Here is an 18,819-nt window from a genome sequence, read left to right as displayed (position 1 = left end):
GCAATGTCTCCTCCTGGCTTGCAGATGGCTACCTTCTCACAACATCCTCACATGATCTCCTATCTGAGTGTGCGTGGAGAGAGAGAGAGCAAGAGAGAGATCTGGTGTTTCCTCCTCTTCTTAGAAGGACATCAGTCCCGTCAGAATATAAACTTTAAGGAAACACAATTCAGTCCATAGCACTCCATTAGAACTGTTAAGTTCCATGAGGGTAGGGCCTTATCTACTGTTTATTTATATATTTCTTAGCTTAGCTCTCTCCCTATGTCCTTGTGATTCTCAGCAATGTCTACAGGACCTATTCATTGCACGCACTCAATGGATATTTGTTGAGTGAATGAATGAAAGAATTCGTCAGTTACTGGTAATGACAGTCGGAGCTTTAGAAACATAGGCATTTCGGGGTGTCTGGGTAGCTCAGTTGGTTAAGCGTCTGCCTTCAGATCAGGTCATGATCTCAAGGTCCTGAGATCGAGCCCTTCGTTGGGCTCCCTGCTCAGTGGAGAGTCTGTTTCTCCCTCTTCCTCTGCCCCTTCACCCCCTTTTGTTGTCTCTCAAACAAATAAATTAAATCTTAAAAAAAAAAAAAAGAAAGAAAGAAAGAGAGAGAGAGAGAGAGAAAGAAAGAAAGAAAGAAAGAAAGATAGAAAGAAAGAAACATAAACATTCAGCTTTGGTCTAGTTGAGACCTCAGCTGGAGGATCCCTGCTAGTTAGTGGCAGGACAAGGACTAGAAGTCAGATTCTCTACAGTCCTTCTACTCTGAGTCCAGTACTCTTTTCACCTGGAAAAAGTATCATCAAAAAGCTTTATAAAACTGGTGATTCTTTTTAAATCCTTGCCTGGAGTTTCAAGGGAAAGGTCTTTCGTTGGCAAGCAGAAATTCCCCTTCACTTTGTCTCTCCTGCCACGCTGGCAGGCTTCCTCTTGTCCCAGTTATATGTTAGAGCATTTGAAATGCCTTTCCTCCTTGCCCTCAGTCTGGTCAGTGGCAGCAGAACTTGGTCTGGGTTTGGCCAGGGATTTCCTTACCACAGGTTTTGATTCTAAACGGACAACCCAGGGTGTGTGGCTCTTCGGATTCCTGCTTCTCCGCTAATGGATTTTGTTAACTGTTTGTCATTTGCTTATGCAAATCTACCTCTTTCTGCATTAAAATGAACCCAATTATAAAGTGAAATTTCACAATTAAACCACTTAGTGAAGGACTTTAAGCGACCAGAAGGAATTGATTTGTAAAAATTTCAGCGATAATTACAAAATGTTTCTGAAATGTGACTAAGTTCTAGGTTTTTCTTTAAACAAACATATGTATGTGCACATTTTCATATATATATATATACTGCACAGACACACGCACATATTTTCACACACCTGGTTTCCATCTTCTCACCATGGGACTTGTTCTTGCTCCTTCTCTGGGTCTAAATGTTCCCCAAATAGAGGAAATTCCACCAGCCATCAGATCATGTCTGCAAAGTTCTTGGAACCCTTCCAAAAGAAATGGCCACTGGGCTGAGGAACCTGGGGTGGGCAGGAAAACAGAAGAAGGTGTAATGGTTTTAATAAAGTCTCTTTGGCACCTCGGTGATTGATTGATATATTTTGGCATTTGCTTCCCAGCTTTGATGTAATCAATAGCAGTTATAGACCGAGGAGCAGGAAAGGGTGAGGATGTGGGATGGGACAGTATTGATTGCTTTTTACAGGAACAAGCCTGGCGTGCTGAGTGCAGGGCACAGACCACTGGAAACTGGACCTCGCTGTACAAGGGAGAGGTCACCTTTCCTTATATTCATCCAGGCAAGGAGGCATGGAGTCCAGAAATTTGGAGATGGATAAGGATCATTGAAGGAGCCAGTCATATTCACTTTCTTCATGGCACCCACGATCAGAAGGTGGAAGCCACAGTCTCCCAGGCTGGGACAGGGACAGATGGGAAGGGTCTATATGGATGAGGGGGTGACAATATGCTTATGGTTCCAGGCTACATCTATAGACAAAAATGAATCCAACTCACCTGGTAGCATGCTGCCCCGTCAGGCAATATAATGCAGAGGGGACTTCAGAACAGACTCTGGGGCCTGATTGCCTGGGTTCAAAGCCTAACCCTGCCACTCAGTGTGTGACCCTGCACAGGTTAATTAAGACTTCTGGACCTTGATTCCCCTATCAGGAAAAAGGTGATAATAACAGGACTCATTTCCTACGATTGCTGTGACAGTTATAAGTCTCAGAAGAGTCCTGGCATTCAGTAAAGGATATGTACATACTGTTATTATCTGGTGTTGGTGGATACCTGACTTGACATCCCCGATTTCTGGGTGGAAACTTAAGAGTACAAGTTTCTCTAATCAAACAGGGTCATCACAACATTTGCTTTCTGCTGTTGAGAACACAGGACTTAGGACCCAGCATCTGTTAAATAATTCTCTTGGCACATCAGCCCATTAGCTGCAGGATTTCTCAACCCTTTTTAGATTAACTTTTTTTTCCTAAAAGCTTTAAAAAATAAGACCAGCTCCAGATACAGCGGAATAAGGCTATATTGGATCAGTAATGATAGGTTCAGTGCCCAAGAAGTCCGACCAAAGTGCATATTTATTCATTCAACAAACACCAATCTCTCCCTATGTGCAAGACAGTTTCTCCTTATATGATGATTTCCATTTGTGAACCAGAACTCAGTGTGGGTACATTCAGATGTGTAATCACCCCTCTGCAATGTCGTGATAAGTAGCTTTCGTGTAATGGATATCCGTCTGTCTAGAACAATGTGCTCAAAACAGAAAATGGTTTGTTTTAAAGAAAACATTTGCCGCTTAACATTTTTGTTGAAAACACATTCGTTTTTGAAGTACAGTTTTATTTTCTCTTATTGTCATCATTGAATTTACAGTGTTTAGAAATTCATTTTAGCGTGTGATATGACTTTGGGGCTTCTTTTCTTCTCAGTTGTAGAAGTGACTACTGTCACCACTAGAAGTCGGCAGATTGGCCAGCAGGTGCTCAGGGACCCAGGCTGAGGTGTTCTATGACAGACTCCTGAAAGGTTAGAACTGGAAAAGACCCTAGAGATCCTCTACTTCATCTCCTTCATTTTCAAGATGAGCCCAGAGAGGTGTAATGACTTTCAGAGTCTGAACTGAAACCCGAGTCTCTTGGTTCTAAGCTCGGTGCTGTTCCGCGTACCCTGAGCTTGTTGGTGATACCCTCCCAGCTCTACGTTAAGCCCTTTTTGGCTTTTTAGGCCCTTTCCAAACCCCTTTCTGTTCTCAGGTTGTATATTAGGCTAAGTTGTTATCTGGCAGTTCAGTTTAAGTCAATGAAGATGCCCTGAATCCTGCTTGGTGCCAAGCATTGTCCAGGATAGGAAGAAAGGTCCAGGATACAGAAGTAGGATGTGGACCCCAACAAGGAGATTGTAGTAGATGGTGTTATGGCCCCCAATTATTTGCTGCCTCTCTTTGTGACAGGATTATGCTTATCTGTGCCATTGACATCAGACTTCATCATGTGACTTACTTGGCCAACAAAAATGAAGCAGGAGTGATAATGTCACTTTTGAGCAGAGGCTTTCGAGAACATTTTGTGGTCCCACACACATTTTTCTCTTTTCTGTCTGCCAGGAGAATGGCACGTCCAGAATAAGACCCACATAAAGAGAAGAGAAGACATGAAGTGGGGCCAGAGCCACAGCCAACATATAACATGATGAGAGATAAACCTTTGTGTGGTGAGTGACTGAGATTTTGTTGTTTATCCTGCAGCATAACTAGCATAAGCTGCTGACTAGAGAGAGGATCACAGAGTAGCTGGAGAAACAGCTTATTTCCAACTGAATCACGGGGTTTTGGATGCTTGGATGGATGCAGACACAGATGATTCAGAAGTAGGCCCAAAGAGGAAAGAAGTAACTCTTCCGAGAGGAGACGTCAGGAAGGACTTTCGAGAAGAGGTGATAGTTTAGAAGAGTTTTAAAGGTTGAAGAGCAGTTCACCTTGTTAGGGGCTTGGGAGGTTTGTTTGTTCTAATTGGAGAGACCAGCATGCTCAAACTCGAAGTATGATGTTTGAGAATTGCCTATAATGTCCACAACTATAGGTCAAGATCAGATTTCTCAATCTTTGAAGCCTATTGACTACCCACTACCATGTCACATCTCCAAAGGGTATATGCAGACACTCACAGAAAAATGCATCTTTTACTTCACCCAGAACTTTGGCTCCAAATTATTTTCTGATCTTATATCTTAAGAAGCTAACAAGCTGGACTGTTTGTGAGCCATAGAGACTTTTTCAAAAGTGTAATTTTCAATTTAATCAAATAATACTTATACACAATATAGAAATCAGCAGTTGCCTTGCCTCAGCCCTTCACATTCCCAAGTCCCACTCCCCAAGTCAGTCAACTTCAACTCTTTCAGCTCATTTCTCATTTGTGAATGTTGCCATATTTTTAAATACTGTGCTTATACTGCTGTTTCTTGATTTACCAATTTTAGAAATTTTATACTGGCTGTCTACCATGGTGGATGAGACCTTAGTTTCTCCCACACCTTTCTCCCCCAATAACATCCCCGCCCTTCCCCTCCTTCTATCTCTCCAACATATACATTTTTTGTTAGGTTGATATTTAGTGTTTATATACTAATGACTATGCAAATATTATTTTCTCTTGAGTCGAGTAGTACACTGTGATTGTATGTTCTCTTTTGTACAATTCTTTGTTTTTCCTGGAGTTGATAATTGCTACTTTTTTAATTGACTTGATGCCCAAATGTACTTATAATTATTTTTTTTCAAATGGTTCAACAACTGAACTGCATGCCTATTAATACTATGTTTCATACATTCGAACCCATCTGTTCCAATTTTCCCTTTACAGTTATCCCTCCAAGAACCTTCTGTTTTTCTTCTCCAATCTGGATTGGCTGCTCTTAGAATTGGAATACTGCAAAACTGTTATTCTGAGGCTTCCCTTTATCATCATTCTGAATATTTCCTTTATTGCCTTCTTATGTTGGAGTCCCTATTTCCTGAATTCCCTCTCTTTGTTATCACATTATCATCAAACTAAATTGCTAAATTCCATTCTTTTCTCTTTTTTTAAAGATTTTATTTTTAAGCAATCTCTACACCTAATGTGGGATTCAGATTTACAGTCCTAGGATCAAGAGTCTCATGCTGTATGGACTGAATGAGTCTGGCACCCCTCTGCAATAACTTCTTAAGAAAGAATACTTTAGAGGTAGTTAGTTGCCTTGTGTCATTGACTACCTGAAAATATCTCTATACTACTCTGATGTGTGATTGATAATTTATTTGGGTATAGAATTCTAGATTAAAAAATATTTTCTTTCAGAATTTGGAAGGCCTTTCTCTGTTATCTTTTAACATCTGATGTTGCTTTTGGAGAAGTTTAATATTCTCATTCTTGTTTCCTTTACCTGGTTCTTTTTCTCCTTGGGAAATTGTAAGAATTTTATTTATCCCTCACAATTGAAAATCACGATAACTGGCTACATTAGTGCAATAGGCAGCATGTGAGTCTTATAAAATCACAATGATGATGGTGGTAGCTTTTATAGATCTTTTTTTTTCATTCTTTGTGCTGGGCTAATTAGATTAATGTCCTTTATTTCTCTCCTGTTATTCATCTCTCCCTCTTTTGTTTCCCTCTTTGGAAGTCTTCCTCAACTTTGCTAAATCTTAGGAGTTTTTTTTTTTTTAATGTTGTTTATATTTTTAATTTCAGAGAAGCTTTTTTCATTTTTTTCCCTTTTTTATTGTAATCCCTTCTTGTTTTATCTTAACTTTTATCTTAACTTTCCTCTTATCTTCTTGAATTGATGTTACTGTTCTTTTTGAACTTTTTGATTCCTCCTTGCAAAATCTCTATCACCTCAGATTTTTTGCCCCTATTTATTTCAGTCTCCCTTTATCAAGTTTGAGTCTTTTTTTTTTTTTTTAAGTATCTACTGATTCTTGACTGCTTATTTATATTTAATGAAGAGACACTGAAAGTTGATTTCGGAAATTTGTTGTGTAAATGGTTTCACATGAGTGACCAGGTAGAAAGTGAGTCTTTTTTTTGAGGGAACTTCAAATATCAGTAACTGAAGTTCTTGCTGGTGTTGATCAGTTCTTCAAAGAAGAATCTCCCAATCTATTGGTCATTGGTGACGGGGAGTTTCCAGCAAGGCCAGAGAGGACTAACAGCCACACAGTTCAGCATGCAGATCTTCCTTACTTCATTCACCCTCCACCATACTTGGTGTTCCCAAGTCCAATATTGTTCTTATTCAGTTCCTCCAGAGAAGGAAGACAGAAGAATATGGCTGACAGGCTGGGTGGGGAGAGTGGGGATTCCTTTTTTAAACAGACTTCCTACGAGTAGCCCCTGTCCAGCCAGGAATCTGCCCTCAGGGCCATGGGACTTAGTGCCTCTGAGGGCTGAACATTTTGGGGCTCTCCAGAGTAGATTTAACTACTGTTTTATTTTGTTTTCTTTGTTTCATTTTCATTCTTTTTTTTTTTTTTTTAATTTTTCCTCTTTGATTCTTGTCCTTGGTTAATACCTTTGTCGTTTCTAGAAGTTGGATTGGTGATCCACAGACTTCTGTGGGGTGATAGCCACTAAGCTATAGAAGATGGGTAGGTAACTGGGTATCATTTTGGGTCTCACAGTTTCCTGGGCTCTCCTCAGTTTCCCTTGTAGCCTCCTCTCCTTTGTGTTATCCCTTAAACATTAGTGTTCCTCAGGCTTCTGCCTCACAGAGACTCATCCTATTAGCATAAGCTGAAGATTAGGGGCAGGTCCAAGGTCAGTTCTGTGGCCACTTTCTCTGAGCCCACATCCTAGTTTTGGCTACTGAACTAGAGAGGAAGAAGAAGAGACAACAGAGAATGTAGGGCTGGCATTTGCCAGCTCCTCAAGGACCCTGGGCCTTACCTCCTTCGGTTTTATCTCTGTGCCCATGGTGTTCCTTGACCCCAAACAGGAGGGACTCCTAGTCTGGCCCAATTTTACCAGTCTCATGGGAAGGCAGAGATGTAGAGAACACCCCCTTTTCCTGGTCCACTTCTGTCACTGATTCCAAAATTAGTCAGGTACCATTCTAGCTAATGGAATTATGTTATGAGTAGAGCAGACTGGATCCTACCCAGATCTTATAATCTTGTCCCAGGAAAGATAACAATATCAGCCAAAGAAACATACTGCACTGCATAGTACAGGCATCCTGTTGGGTCTCTGCTGACCTCTTGTTTCTTGGGCCTGGAGCAGGAAGGGTAAAGGAGCTCGTGGGTGAGGCAGAGAGCCCTTGAGGAGATGACCAGCACATGAGACGCCATTTCGTGTCTCCACATCATTTTGCACATGTTGTTTCCACCTACGTTGACTTTAATCTCTTGTCATCTTGGCAAATTCTATTTTGTTCTTTTAAACTGTTCAGGAATCCCTTCCTTTGGGAAGTCTTTCTGACCCACCCACCCAGCATCAGTCACACGCGGCGCTGTGCCCCTCCCTCCTCTATGGAGTCAACAGCTTCTTGAGTTCCTGCTTCAGGTGCTGAAGGCACAATATGAGTGAGACCCTGTGAGCCATGTGTGGGGATGCACCAGCTTGAGTTGAGTTCCAGCTCTCCCACATCCTACCTCTGGCCTTGGGCAAGTGAATTAACCTTTCTGAGTCTCAATCTTCTTATCCGTAAAATGAGGATAATAAAATAAACCATGAAATGTTATGGTGGTTGTGCAATGACTGGTAAGTGCCCAACGGGAACCTGGCATTGCACCTGAGTGCATTGGCACTCAGATGGGCTCCTTCCCTTTCTCTTTTCAAGGAGCTTCCGGTCTAATGAGGGGAGAATGGCAGGCAAAGAGACGTAGCGATTTGTCACAGGTGCTGTGACAATGGATACAGACTGCTTCTCTGTCTTTCCTGCTACACTGAGAGCTCCTTGAGAGCAGGGCCACGTGATTCTGTGCTCCCGTCACCTAGCACAGTGCCTGAAACACACACCATACAAGTTTCAGTCAGTGAAATGGGATGGCTCCTGCCTCTGTCTGATCCTAGTTTGATCACAGTTAGAGCTAATGCCCAGCATTGTCTTTTTTTTTTTTTTTTTTTTTTTTTTAACCCCCAGCTGTTCCTTTCTCAAAGAAGGGGAAATTATAGTTTATCAGCCATCTGGGACAAAAATCTTCTCTCTTCACTAGAGACTAATTTTTCTAAGCCTTATCAAAGTTTGGGACATGAACATACCCCACCCTTCTTGGATGCTGGGAATGAGTGGACACCAGAGATGAGGGACAGACAACTCGTCCATTACCCTCCCATGGGACCAGCCTCCCTCAGCTTCCTTCTATCTGAGCATGCAGATATCTAGACCTCCACCAGCTTATTCATCCTCTTCAAATGAGTCTGTCTCCCAAGAACCAAACATTTTCTCTCCCTGGCCCTGACTCGAAATGAAACGACTCAGCCCACAGACAGTTTTATGGTCCCTCGCCTTCCATTCCTCTAGTTGAGCCCTCACGCTGGTGAGCGCCCGGCCCAGGCTCTGATTTATACAGCTCTCCCAGGCCCCTGTTGGATTCGGAGTCTGGAACAATAAGACAGGGCTATCCATCACCCCTCTGCTCAGATCTCCCTGGACTCATTGGGAAGGAAGGAGGGGTGGGTGGCAGCGAAGACAGCCTCAGGGGTCCTGCCCAGAGAGCATTTGTCACACTGATCGAATGTGCAAGGCGGGAGTGGGGTGGGCGAGTGAAGCCTTTTTATCTCACCCAAGCCTACCCTGTAGACATCAGGGATAGAGCAGAGCGGGGACAGGGTAAGAACACACATGGGGGATGAATGGGAAAGGAATTTGAGCTCAGAAGTCTGATAGGGACTACGGCTGCCACCCCCACTCACCTCCTCCAACTCCGAGTGCAGCAACCACTGGTAGGACTAGGTTTGAGCCTCCCCAGCTTCTCCATTCTCTTTGTGCCACATGGTGCCCCAGCACCTGGCACAATGCCTGGCATGTAGTAGGCACGCAAGAAAGATAGGTTTGCTGCTTGACTAAGCCTTCCTGTCCTCCTTACTCACCTACCAGCTCTCAGCGTCAAGAGCCTATTGCACACGTCCACCCACTGTCTCTGTGCTTGTCTGGACGTGTGGCTGTGCGTCCTACGGGGACATCTGTGATGCGAGTGTGTCCATGTATGCTGCACACATGTCCATGTGAGTCCACGGATGAGTAAGAACTTTCCAAGAGTCAGGGTTCTTAAATTCCACAGTGGGTGACCCAAGGGAAGCCATGACTCTGTGAAGAATTTGATTATTTACGCCTGGGGCTGGAAGAGGTTCCACTCTGCCAAGGGAGAAGGAAATGAATGGGTGGGGTAACCTCCCCAAAGACCTTCTGTGGTTTTTTTTTCCTTTTATTTTTTTATTTGACACAGAGAGAGAGAGAGTGCACAAGCAGGAGGAAAGACAGAGGGAGAGGGAGAAGCGGGCTCCCCACTGAGCAGGGAGCCCGATGGGGGGCTTGATCCCAGGACCCTGGGATTATGACCTGAGCTGAAGGCAGACATTTAACCGACTGAGTACCCCAGGTGCCCCTGCCTTCTGTGCTTTCTGATCCCTGGTCAGCAAGGGCAGAAAGAGGATTATTATGTGGTTATCATCTGTAAACAACTTGAAATAGTCCTTGATCCCAAGAACCCTACCCTTTCGACTTGGGGATCACTTCCTAGGAAACAAATCATGGTGCGGGGTAGGGGCTAGAGGTTTGAGATCAGGATCTCCCTCTGCCACTATGTACAGGGAAGCCTCCAACACCTTACGTGTGCCACCTTGGGCAGCGTGCAAAGACACCAGGGAGAGCATTTTGGTTATCAGGAAATTAGAGTCTTTGTTCAGAGCCAGGAAAAGAAAATCCAACACCCAAATCTAGGAGTTGAAGAAAAGAGAATTCAAGGGCTGTGGCACTGTGGTGCGCTGTAGTGGCTTTGTTGTATCTTTTGGTTTTAGAGCTGCTGAAGCAATAACACGTAATGGCCTGAGCATTGCTGCCTCCCCGCGCCTGGGAAGTGGGATGACCTGAGGAGAAGCCAAGGGTGGCTAATGAGTCATTAAGAGTCTTTATCAAATTAGGATTATAATCCATCTCAACATGCGGAGGAAAATGTTTCAAATTATCTACTTTCTTAATTGCAACTCAAAGATTTGGCAGGAAATTATCATGAGAGATAACGTCTGGAAATTGACGGATTGTGCTGCTCTGTGCCTAAGCTTCCATGACCGCAGTCGCTGGAGAATTCACCCCCACATACTTCCATGATTCTTGTACACACAAATGCTCCTGCTCTACATACCGGTTTAGACAGACAGACAGATACACACATGCACACAGACACACACAGTTACATCTGAGCACAAGAGATCAAGCCATCAGCATTTATTAGGCAATCCACATAGGCTGAGGTGGCTACAAATGCTTAGAAATTGGGAAGGTAAGATACTAAAAAAAAAAAAAAAAAAAATAGTCCTTGCATTTAAGATTTCCAAATCTGGTTGGGGAGCTAATGCATAAATATTTGAAGTCTAAGAACATGTACAGAGCAGTATGCAGGTGCATACGACTGTAGTGGAGATGGGAGCCAACAGATTCAGCAGGACCTGAGTGTCCTGAATTAAGCCGAGTTTCTGGAATGGATGAGTTTTGACTTGAGTGTTGACGTTCCCGCTGTGCATTGTGATCACAGCCAATGGGGACGCAGGTAGAAGAAGGCATGCTGAGTCTATCGAGAGGACCTGTGGCCAAGAAGTGACACAGTGTGTTTGCAAAATCACCAGGGAAGGGTGGAGCTGGGTGATGAACCCTGGTTTGGTTAGACAATGCAAGCTGACTCTTACTTGCCCCATTAAGGCAGGAGAGATTTGAGCTTGACCTTATCCTTCCCCCTCCTGCCCGGTCTCAGTGTCTCTGCCTGTAGAACAGGGTTGGTCGCTGCAAACCTGAGATCTCTGAGTTCAGGGATTTTTGCTTTACTCATCTCTCTAGCCCAAGGACCTAGCAGGTTCCTGGCCAGCCTAGTCGCTGGACGGGTGTCCAAGAGCTGGTACATTTCTAGAGGCTATCAGTGTACGCATGCTGAATGAGTGAGCCGGCGAGGGAACACATGCTGGAGAGTGTGAACGTTGATGTTTATGAGGAAGCAGGGCAGCATAGTGGTTATGAGCGTGGGTCCTGGAGGCAGCCTGCCTGAGTCCACACACTTGTTACTTGGTGACAAGTTCCTCCCCTTATCTCAGCCTCATGCAGACACCATGGGAATGTGATTCGGCAGTGCCTCTTGAGCACTCAGCTTGGAGTCTGGCACTGGGCAAATCATCAATACATATTAGCTTCTATCATTGTTGGCACTTTGTTTTGTTCTTCTGGCTAAGCAAACCATGCTCCCTGTGCTGGTTGCGTTGGGTATCTTCTTCCTTCATTTGGTCACTCTTTCTCACCCTCCCCCTGCAGTGTGGTAAGAGAGGACCGGCTTCTGCAGGCAGTGTGGCCTCCCCCCTTTCCAGAGTTGTTCTCAGCTCTCTGAGCCCTGCAGTCTGGCTGCTGTAAGTCTGGCTGCCAGAATGAAGTTGGGAGCATGGCCTTGCAGAATCCCCAGCTCAGGGAGGCTTAGAGGTTGGACGCAGCATCAGAGGCCACAGATATGGGTAGGGTTTATCCCTGGAGATGGGGAGGAGATGGTCCAGGGTATGAGCAGAAGGAGGCAGGGCAGTGCTGCGAGAGGAGGTGATGGTGAGGTGGTAAGAATGGGAACAGAGCCGAGGGTGAGCGCGGTGATGGCAGCGGATGACAACTATGAGGGTGATAAGGTGGCTGATGAGATGGGGGATGAGGCAGTAGAAGTGTTCAAGGAGAAGACGTCTTTGTTTTGGAGAAAACAGACATTTCTAAAGGCCACAGAACCCTGCGGGTGGAGGAAAGGTGGCCCTAGCACCTTCCACAGTCTGAGGGAGGAGGCGCTGGGTGTCCTGCTGGTCTCCCCCCACTCTATCACCCCTCAGCTGCTCATGTGTGGTGCTGCTGGGAAGCAGAGTAGATTGAAGAGCTGGTGAGCCAGAGTGATCCGTGATAAATGGTAAAGACCGCAGCATCCAAACATAGTTTATACCAAGACAAAAAAGGAAGCCCAGAGGAGAAGCTTCAATAACAATAGAACGCAAGTCACATAGTAATTTAAAATTTTGGGGCAGTCCCATTAAAAGAAACAGAAAAAGTAAAAGTAAAAGAAACAGGTGAAAAGATTTTTAATAGCCTATCTTAATTTTAATTCAATGTATCCCAAATAGTATTAACTCAACATCTGATACATATAAAATAATTATTAATGAAATATTTTACATTCTTTATTTTTTTTTACACTAAGTCTTCTAAATCCGTGATTACACTTGTGGCACATCTCAGTGACCGGCTGCATTTCAAGTGCTTAGCAGCTACTTGTGGCCTTAGCACTACTTGTGGCCACTAGCTACTTAGCAGCTAGTGGCCACTGTGTGTTGGGTGGCACAGGTTTGTACTTTGTCAAATTTCTGTGGCCAAACCCTTGGGATGCCATTTCCCACAAGTGGTTCTTTTTAGAAATCATCATAGCATTTTATAGTCTAAATAATCTCTTTCTCATTTTTGTCACCACAGTGGCTTTGGTACTGGACCCCTTGCTAGAAACTGGAAAGAGCTGCCGAATGGCTTAAAACACTTCTCTTTCCTTTCCTGCTTCCCACAGAGCCTCTCATCTGGAGTTGGAGCTGGGGAGCTCCCTTGAGAGAGAGGGTGAAAGGGTGAGTGTGCATGGGGAGGTGGGGGGGCAGTGCTTGAAGAAACTTCCAATATGTACATCACTACCATGAGAAAGATGGGTTGTTGTTTTTTTTTGAAAGGCTTTGGGGTACTATATTGCTCCTATATTAGAGAAGCCAGTTAGAGACACGACCCAATTAATTGCCTATCATGTGCCCAGAGGACAGGTTGCATCCCCCATGCTCCAGTGGGTGGGAGTGAAATGGGGGAGCGGAAAGGCTCTCTCCAGGTCAAAAAAGTGAATCAGATATGGGCAAGGAGCCTAGACATCCCAACTTCCAGCTCAGAGCAGAATCCGGACCCCCACCTTTTAGCAGATGCATTTTCACATCATGCAGGCCCCTCGGCCTGTCTCTAAGGGGTGTGCCTTGATGCATTTCATCAGGAACAGACTCTTCCTTACTTGGCCCTCTCGCCCTCCCCCCCAATACCACTGCCCCTCCTGGTTTCAGGGTCAGGAAGGAGGCCTTAGGAGAGGAGTAAGCACCCCCTTCCTCCCTTTCCTTGCTCCCATTATCTGTGTTTCCAGGCCTCAGAGCCTGTCAGAGCATTCTCAGTAAACAATATCTCCCTTCCTCAGGCCAATTAAATAAGCACTATAATAAAGGCGCAGGCAAGTGCTGCCGAGGCCCTGGGTAAGGGCTATTAAATCTAATGGCTCCATTTGTTAGAGGGCCTCCCATGTGCCGGGGACTGTGCTGAGCTCTGCCTTCATTATTTTATCTAATCTCCATGGGCTCGTGAGCTGGATACTATTATCATCCTCATTTCTTAAAGGCAGAAGCTGAGACTTGGAGGGTATCCGTGACTTCCCAGATACTTGGCTATCTTGTGACAGAGTGAAGATTCCAGACAGTTCCATGTGACTCCAAAGCTGGTGTTCTCTGCCGGGGGTAGGGGTGGGGGGCAAAGACCTTCTGAAGAGAGGGAGTATTTCAGCTTAAGTCTTAACAGCCCATGAGCTCTTGGTGGGTAGGGAAGGAGGAAATTAAAAGTCAAGGCTGAGGAAAGAGTGTGAGCAGGCACAGGGAGGGCTGAGAGGGCACCAATTGTCCCCGCCTCCATGAGCACCAGGGCTAGCTAGAATGGAAGTGTCCAGAGCTCTCCATTACAGTGGGGCTTTCTTCTTTTTAATTGATAAACTTTGTATTTTTAGGGCAATTTTTGGTTCACAGCAAAATGAGCAGAAAGGACAGAGATTTCCCATGTACTTCCTGTCCCCCCCCCTTCCTCGTACCATGCATAGCCTCCCCCAGCATCAACATCCCCTACCAGTGTGGACTATTTGTTATAAAGAACAAACTTATATCCACGCATCATTACCCATAGTCCATAGCTTACATGAAGATTCAGTCTTGGTGCTGTACATCCTGTGGATTTGGACAAATGTATAAGGACATGTATCTACCATTATGGTATCCTAGTGTACTTTGCTGCCCTAAAAACCTTCTGTGCTCTGCCTTTTCACCCCTCCCCTGCCCCACAACCCCGGCGACCACTGATCCTTTTACTGTCTCTATAGTTTTGCTTTTTATGGAATGTCACATAGTTGGAATCATACATTAGACAGCCTTTTCAGATTGACTTCTTTCACTGAGTGATACACATTTAAGGTCCCACCATGTCTTCTCCTGGCTTGGTAGCTCATTACTTTTTAGTGCTGAATAATTCTCCATTATCTGGACATACCATAGTTTAGTTATCCATTCACCTACTGAAGGACATTTTGGTTGCTTGCAAGATTTGGTAATTATGGATAAAGCTGCTGGAAATATCTTTGTGCAGGTTTTTGTGTGGGTGTAAGTTTTAAATTCATTTGGGTAAATACCAAGGAGTACAATTGCTGGATCATATGGTAAGAGTATGCTAAGTTTTGTAAGAAACTGCTGCAGTGTCTTCCAAAGTAGCTTTATCATTTTGTATTCCCACCAGCAATGAATGAGAGTTCCTCCTGCTCCATGTTCTCACCAACATTTGGTGTTGTCGGTGTTTTGGACTTTGGCCACTCTAATAGGCATTAGTGATACCTCATTCTTTTATTCTGCAGTTCCCTAATGACAAATGCTGCTGAGAACTGTTTTATGTGCTTACTTGCTGTCTCTATATCTTCTTTGGTGAGTTGTCTGTTCAGATCTTTTGCCCATTTTAAAATTGGGTTGTTCAATTACTTAATGTTGAATTTTATGAGTTCTTTATATTTTTTTGGATAACAGGCCTTTATCAGATGGGTCTTTTGTAAATATTTTTTCCCATTCTGCTGCTTGTCTTCTCATTCTCTTCATAGAGCAGCTTTTAAAACAGATTCCTAGGCCCTTATCCAGATCAACTTTCTCCAAGAATTTGAAACCAGGAACCCAGAACTATAAAGATGTTCCATAAAGGTTCTAATGCAGGAAGTCCATGGGCTAACACTGGGAGCCACTGAAGGTGGTGATGGGGAGGTGAAGGAAGGGATACAGATAAGCCTGGAAGGTAGATCAGGGCCAGATAAGGAGGTGGAACTTGAATGCTATGCTAAAGAATGTGGCATTTGGGGCACCTGGGTGGCTCAGTGGGGTAAAGTCTCTGCCTTCAGCTCGGGTCATGATCTCAGAGTCCTGGGATCAAGCCCCACATTGGGCTCTCTGCTTAGTGGAGAGCCTGCTTCCCCCTTTCTCTCTGCCTGCCTCTCTGCCTACTTGTGATCTCTGTCAAATAAAAAAAAAATTTTAAAAATCTTAAAAAAAAAAAAAAAAGAACGTGGCATTCAAGTCCCTTCTTTTAATTATGAGGTCCAATAAACATTTTAGGCTAAATCTTATAGATGATGGTTTCTTGAGGGGATACCAAGTTGTGATCCAACCTTTGTTTTAGGAAGAACACTCTGGTGATAGTGTATAGGAAGTATTGGGGATATTGGTAGCATTAGACCCAATTAGGGAATGATCAAAATATTCATATTCCAGGTGACTGGTGATAAGTCACTCAACTGGGCTGCGGCAGTGATGGAGAAATAAGTCCCATTCAATTCAACTCACAGGTATCTCTTTAATATTTTTGCGACTAAGCACTAGATCAAGGTTCTAAGGATTCTAAGATGAAATAAATAGGTATTGTTCCCATCCTCAAAAAACTCACAATCAAGATTCACCAAAAATAATTAACTTAAGAATAGAGGGAACTGGTGTGTGGAACTCAGTTGTGTACCACCCCCCGGCACCCCTCAATCCTGCCAAGATTCACATGTTGAAGCTCTAACTCCCACCGTGACTATATTTGGAGATAGGGGCTTTAAGGAGGTAATGAAAGTTAAATGAAGTCATAAGAGGGGGTCCCGAATCCAGTAGGAATGGTGCACTTGAAAGAAGAGAAAGACATCAGAAATCGCTCTCTCCCTCTGGCCATATAAGGACACACCAAGAAGGTGCCATTGCAAGCCAGGAAGAGAAGTCTCACCAGGAACCAATCCTTGCAGCACCTTGATCTTGGACTTCCAGTCTCCAGAACGGCGAGAAAATAAATGTCTGTTGTTCGGGCCATCTGTCCTGTGGAACTTTGTTATGGTGGCCTGAGCAGACTAATACAGACAAGTTTAAATTTTATTCACAGGCTGGTAATGACAGGACTCAGGCCATTGACTGTAGATGTCCGCAGCTCAGAGGGGACAATCTGGGCTGGTGTGAATTGCTTATCGTAAAAACAAATCATTTGTGGACAGAGTGAGAAAAGGGCCCAGAACCAAGCTGTAGGGACACCAACATTTAAGAGTGATGACGGGGTTTGGGAGGAACTCCTGTTTGGTCACAATGTTGATGTGTTGGTGACTTACATGACATGTGTGCCCCTCTCCATCCTCTTCATCCTCAGAAGGATGATGGGGGAAAGACTGTAGAGTATGTGAAGTGCATTCTACGGACTTAATTTCCACTCTGTCCCTTTGCGACTCGCTGACAGAGCCAACATTTAGATACGGAACTCCTGGAATTTGACGTGTTGTTGAGTCACGTGATCAGTAAGTATTCACTAGCTCGGGTCCTCTGTTGGATTCTTGTATTATTACCGTTTATTGTTTTATGTAGTGGTGCTTTGCCTTCTTCAGCTAGAAAGAAAGCTCCTTGAGGACAGGAACTGTAACTTGAACTTTGCTTCTGCTCTTCATCCTTACCTTGGGCACACAGCTGAATTTCCGGTGCGTGCAGGACGGCCATTTGCTTTGAGTGATTATGGGAAGGATGGTTACATTTAGGTAATCATTTTTTAAGCTTTTGCAAATTTCAAATGTAGTTAAAGCGAGATACATTTATTCTAAATTACAATGTACGTTTAAGGCATCAAAAGGGCATTAGTAGGAATCGCGGTATTTTAAAAGACTCCAAAAAATTAACAGCTCATGGCAATGGATCTCCTGTATCAAGAAAGAGTTGGGCACAGAACTAGATTTCAGGAAATGAGGGGTGTGACAAGTGTGACTCAGTGATGCATGGCTGTTGCCTGCAGTCCTATTTATGGCTCACTGACACCTCTCTGATGGGGTTAAGTATTTGCATTCAGCCCGATTCTCCCCTCTGACTCTGCAGGTTACAGCAACTCACTAGGAGCCCTGAGAAAGAGAAAAAACCTTCCCTCCAGGGGTCCTGGGCAGGGGCAAATGGATCTCCCCTCCCCCTACTGCATCCGAAGAGGGCTTCCCTCTGAGAGTTTATGGCAGCCTGACCTCCAGCCTCTGGGTTGGAGAATCTGGCCGCTTCTGTACTACATAAAAAGGGCAAGTGCATTCATTATTATTATATTATTATACAATGTATAATATATAATAGCGATTATGCTGTCAGCAGCCAGAGTCTCTGACCACAGATCAGAGGCTGGTGTGACATAAATCCACCTAGTGAAGTCTTTGGAGGTTCCACATGAAGGTGAGAGCATTCAACTCCATCTATAAAGGGGGCTCTCAGTGAAGACTTTCTTCCACAAGCAACTTTGGAGGTTGAATTTGGGGGGGACTGGGGAGATCTGAACAAAGAGCACCTAGTGTATCTGGGATAGGATGCAGAAAAGGTCTCAGCTGCCTCCTCGGAGCCATGGAATGCTACTAGCTCTCATCCATGCTCGGGATGGAGCCAGATGAAGAGGGACCCGGAGCCCTGCAAAGAGTGAAGGGGGCAGCCTTCAACTTCTTGGGTCAGATTCTTTACTGAAAACCTGGCCTTCTTGGGTTTCACTTTCTGCTTTCCTTGCTTACATCAGTGTCTTTGTCTAGGCTTTATCCAGGCCCCCTGCCTGCTCTGGGGTCAGAGGATCAATCGCTGCCTGACTGTGGCTTAACCGGCTCCTCTATGGGGAGCAAGGAGCGAATGTCAAGGGGGGAAGGGGTTCTCTTTTCCCTTTATGCCGAGGGCCATGTGCTAAGTTGTGGAAGCAAGCAAGCCTGCATCTGTAGGGGGCTGGGTGCCTACACCTGGCACTTAGTAGGACTGTAATCTTTTGGGGATGAAAGAAAGCACATGTATGACCATGCAAGCTTGCACTGGTCTTCTTAGAGGGCACCGTGTGAATTTCCTCCCTGAAGTAGAAGGAAGCCACCCTAGCAAGCCCAGGCTGAAACAGCCCCGCTGGTCGCTCCCTTTATATTGCACCACCCGACCCCCAGAACTCTGGGACTTTTTAGAATGAAAATAGCAGTGGCTTAGAATAGGCTTGCCAGGCATTTGCAAAGAGGTGATTTACTGACAAAGCCTCTACACCCTTTTATCTCTCCTGCTGCCCCACCCCATTACAGTCTCCCCCTCGGTGAGCCAAACGCCCCAGGAAGCCCACAGCAGAAAAAGCTCTTGAGAATAGGAATAACTAACCAGAGTGTCATCTGAGCACCTTTTCTGGGGCCAGGGTAATGAGAATTATTCAAATGCAATCATAAAAATGAGGCCATCAGGCAGGAATGGGGGGGGGGGAAGGAGTGGTGGTGGAGGGAAGGATTC

The 18,819-nt window shown here is 44.6% G+C and overlaps 1 protein-coding gene across 3 annotated transcripts in view; it reads left to right on the top strand.

Annotated features, from left to right (window-relative positions):
• Positions 1-18,819, top strand: part of PKNOX2 (PBX/knotted 1 homeobox 2) — a 304,311-nt gene that overhangs the window by 29,827 nt on the left and 255,665 nt on the right. The window contains exons 3-4 of one of the 3 annotated variants that reach the window (XM_080816843.1): positions 3,630-3,736; positions 15,811-15,884. The exons of 1 other annotated variant lie outside the window; for it this stretch is intronic. The gene's annotated coding sequence lies outside the window, so the exon portion shown is untranslated. The remainder of the gene's footprint in view (positions 1-3,629; positions 3,737-15,810; positions 15,885-18,819) is intronic. One more of the 3 variants, XM_080816842.1, reaches the window with a different exon arrangement.

The sequence above is a fragment of the Martes martes genome, assembly GCF_963455335.1.
Source record: "Martes martes genome assembly, chromosome: 10".
In the NCBI taxonomy this organism is placed as follows: Eukaryota; Metazoa; Chordata; class Mammalia; order Carnivora; family Mustelidae; genus Martes; species Martes martes.
Note: the sequence above shows the minus strand (reverse complement) of the source record. Positions and strands in the feature narration are given on the sequence as shown.